This window comes from Sinocyclocheilus grahami, unplaced genomic scaffold, assembly GCF_001515645.1.
Source record: "Sinocyclocheilus grahami isolate Dianchi unplaced genomic scaffold, SAMN03320097.WGS_v1.1 scaffold432.1, whole genome shotgun sequence".
Taxonomy (NCBI): domain Eukaryota; kingdom Metazoa; phylum Chordata; class Actinopteri; order Cypriniformes; family Cyprinidae; genus Sinocyclocheilus; species Sinocyclocheilus grahami.
The window spans coordinates 117,508-121,800 of NW_015505611.1; the positions used below are offsets into that span (position 1 = coordinate 117,508).

General features: G+C 35.5%; 1 protein-coding gene across 1 annotated transcript in view; it reads right to left on the reverse strand.

The window, feature by feature from the left end:
- Positions 1-4,293, reverse strand: part of LOC107551761 (potassium channel subfamily K member 9) — a 49,059-nt gene that overhangs the window by 28,114 nt on the left and 16,652 nt on the right. The window lies entirely within an intron of this gene.

Here is a 4,293-nt window from a genome sequence, read left to right on the forward strand (position 1 = left end):
CTCCGTTATCTACTGCATCCGGACTCTTTTTCAGCAATCGAAACCAATGCAAGTAACCGCTTCAAATTATTCAGATGCGTGTTTAAATTTCAGTCCCTTTTAAGGTGATTTTTGGATTCTTTGATGATTTTCCATGGTTGTGGTTAAGTGATGTGAAATACTGCCATTCTTTTCTATTCTCTATCTTTTCCTTACTTTGTTTCATTCTGTGTATATATGTTTTAGTTAGTTATATGTTAGATATAGTTTCATTTTATTAAATCCCTTATATTCACAACGGATTGTCTCTGTTTACTGTTCACAGTTCCAAGTCAATGAATGTTTGAACCCTCGCTACATTTTGCTAAGAATTACTGCTAGCACTGTACAAAGAAGGACAGTTTATTGTTCCGTGGCCAGAAAATAAATATTCCTTGAATTGATAAATGATTATATTGTCTGCTCGGTGGACGGACAGATCAAATAATTGTAATATTGATTCTGCTACAGTTAATTCGAAGATATAATCTAAATATTTATTATGAATCATAACCAGTTATAATTCGTCATAAATATTCCCCTTTTTAGAGCTAATAAATAATAATAAACGTTACAACCTGCTCCACTTTATTGTTACTCAACAGGGAAACATCAGGATGTCAGTAAACAACCAGACCTCATACTGGATGGCAAAACAAAGAGTGAACGCACAAAAGATGAGGAGCATAGCCAAATATTAGTTATGCTGACTCACAGGAAGAGAAGAATTAAGGAGGAGGAGTGGAGATGAAAGGAGAGGAGGTGAGATATTAACTTCATAGATCAATATGTCCTCTTTTAGCTTCTTGCAGGACTTTCTCATCGAGTTGAGTGGTGTAAGAGAAGAAACTAAATGAGAAGTATGGGGAAAGAAGAGATGAGAAGATACTAGATGTGGGGAGAAAAGACGAGAAGGACGAGGCAAGGAGGAATTAAACAAGGAGAACAGATGAGATGAGGAGATACGACGAGAACAGGCGAGAGAAGAGGTGACCAGCTTCTCTTTATCAATTTAAAACGAAAGCAGTGCCCTCTAATAAAATCATTAATACATCATATTTTAATCATCTACCGTATAAAAATTTTAAAACAGAATTTTAAATTCTCACGCTGCTTGGAATAATAATGGAGTCCACACACTCATTTCACATTACAGACTACAAGACACACACTGATCAACTCGTAAAAACAACCTCCAGATCCATGTGTCCAATACATTTTTATACCATATTCAGAAATCAATATTTAAGGGAAATAATTGCTTCATGTCAGTGTTTTATTAATAAAAAGTACTTTTCTGATGTTAGTCCAGAATGTTTTATGAGTTCACAGCAAAGGGTGCGATGGGAAACTAATGGGAAATGCTAATGCTAGCCATGAATATACAACAATCAGAACACACTCTTATTATCTCGATAATGGCGGAATACGTGATTTGGCTTTGGAGGAGAAGAACTGTTGAATAAAGTCATTATTTTAGTTTTCTTTGCACACAAAACGTATTCTCAAATATTCGTAAAATTGATGTCGCATGGACTGTTTTACCAATGTCCTTACTACGTTTCTGAGCCTGGGACCATTTCAGTTGCATTGCTGTCTATGCAGGGACAGAGAGCTCTTGGATTTCATCAAAATATATTAATTTGTGTTCCGAAGATGAACGAAGGTCTTACGGGTTTGGAACGACATTAGAGTGAGTAATTAATGACAGCATTTTCATTTTTGGGTGAACTATCACTTTCAGCAAATGAATAAACAGGCATGATTAAACTCGCTGCACTGTTGACATTATTATTGTTTGTAAAATAACTCATTAACGGTAATTAGCATGACTGAAAGTGCACTAGCTTAAGGAAAAGTTAGAGCCGCTCCAGCTGAATTAATAAGATTTCCATTGATGTATTGTTTGTTAGGATTGGACAATATTTGGCCGAGATACAACTATTTGAAAATCTGGAATCTGAGGGTGCAAAACAAATCAAAATATTGAGAAAATTGCCTTTAAAGTTGTCCAAATGAAGTTCTTAGCAATGCATATTACTAATAAAAAATTAAGTTTTGATATAATTAAGGTAGGAAATTTACAAAATCTCTTCATGAAACATGATCTTTACTTAATATCCTGATGATTTTTGGCATAAAAGAAAAATCGATAATTTTGACCCATACAATGTTTTTTTGGCTATTGCTACAAATATACCCCAGCGACATAAGACAAGGTTTTGTGCTCCAGGGTCACATATATAGTTGGTAAATGCTTTTGGTCAAATTGTTTTTAACAGATTTCTTAATTATGGAAAATGTAATGACATTTCAACATGCAGACCGTAACTTTAATATGAACTATACCATAGTATCTGTGCAAAGCCGTCTGATTTGTCATTCTTAACTCATGTCAGCATGAGTTGAACTCGAACAACATTCGGTATTCCAGTAACATGTTTATGAGCAAATTTACCTTCAAACAAAAATTTTACATGGTCAAAAAATCTGTATCACTTAATCTTACATTTGGAAAACTAACAGACATTTCAGAAAATGACGTCACCATGATTAAGCAATAGTATGCAGCTTCAACCGCAAAGCTTTCAGAAATATTTAAATATTGCATTACACTTATTAAATACAGAACTATTAAATCCACCTCCAAACAAGGAAACAAGTTGCTCTTACAACTTATTGGTGCTCTACAGAAGCAAATAAACCTAAAGCTATCAATGCAGTAGTTCCCCATATCTAAACATGACATTTAACATCCTGTAATATTAAACATGAACTTCACATCTCTGCACACAAGCCCCTGTATCTCCCAAACCCCCATTAGCTTTATTTCTACCAACCTGACCCTTGTCTAGACACCTCAATTAGTTCTCAATCACTTCATTATTTAATTACTAGCTCAACATAGCCAAGTTTGTGAGATAGTGTCATCTCATTGGGTTGGAATACTAAAGGACCATCATTTACCATCGAATCAAATATGTTTCATCTAGTTATGTACAGGTATGTGGCTTATTTCACTAGTGGCACCAAGGAGACTTTGGGAAAATTTTAATGATTGTTGCCAAACAACCAACCCAACCAGCCCTTCAGTAATTGTGGAGATGGTATTGGGAGATACAACGTTCCATGGCTTTACCACTGAAGAAAACTAAATTGGATCACATGTGACTTGATAACCAATCACTTCACAGCCTTGGCATCATTGAATTTCCATCAGAGTTGTACAACAATCAGTCACGGTTTGCAGATCCCATAGAAATCAATGAGAAGTGCCGTAATCTGAATCCTACCTGCCGCAAAACTGTCCGTGACTACAAACAACATTATTCCGGTGTAAACACTACAGATACATCAATCCAAAACGAATGTTTTATGCCAGACATTTTGAAGATTAGCTGACGGAGTCACAGACTGTCGATTTGTTTAATGATAAGATGTTTTTTTCCCTACAAAAGCAGTTTATTCAGCGAAGTCTCCTATATTGACATCCAAACGCGTTCAAGAACATCCATTCAAACACTTTGCTACTAGTATCACCAAACTTGATTAAATAAAGAATGTTTTCAAACAACCTTTACAAACGTTCACTTAACATTATTATAAAATAACCTTAACAAGTATTTTAATAGTCACACTTAAAAATGTCTGAATGTCATTAGATAATAATATATAAAATTAAGTATGTATACAGTATGCATGTATCAAATCATTTAAAACACTTACACTTTAATATTTAGTTATATAATGCAGTGGCGTTCATACATTTCTAAATGTAGCTTAAAGGGATAGTTCATCCAAAAATGAAAATTTGATGTTTATCTGCTTACCCCCAGGGCATCCAAGATGTAGGTGACTTTGTTTCTTCAGTAGAACACATTTGATGATTTTTAACTCCAGCCCTTGCAGTCTATCAGTCGTATAATGCATGGCAATGGTAACAAAATCTATGAGAGTAAAAAAAACAGGCACAGACAAATCAAAATTAAACCCTGCGGCTCGTGGCGACACATTGATGTCCTAAGACACACTTTGGGCACACGCACGGCATCCAGTGCGTGAAGTGTGTACGCGCTCTGGCGTAGTTTACGTTAATGGGTATGTTGATGTCCAGCCGAAGAGCAATCAACCATAACTCCAGGCGAGCAGGCTCAGAAGTTGGGAATACATGGAAAGTCACCACTCCCGAATGAGTTCGCGCGAGAGAACATAATCTTTTAGTTTTAAGTCGGTTTGAACAATCCGGATAAGCGCAAGTAAGTACCATTTTGATTA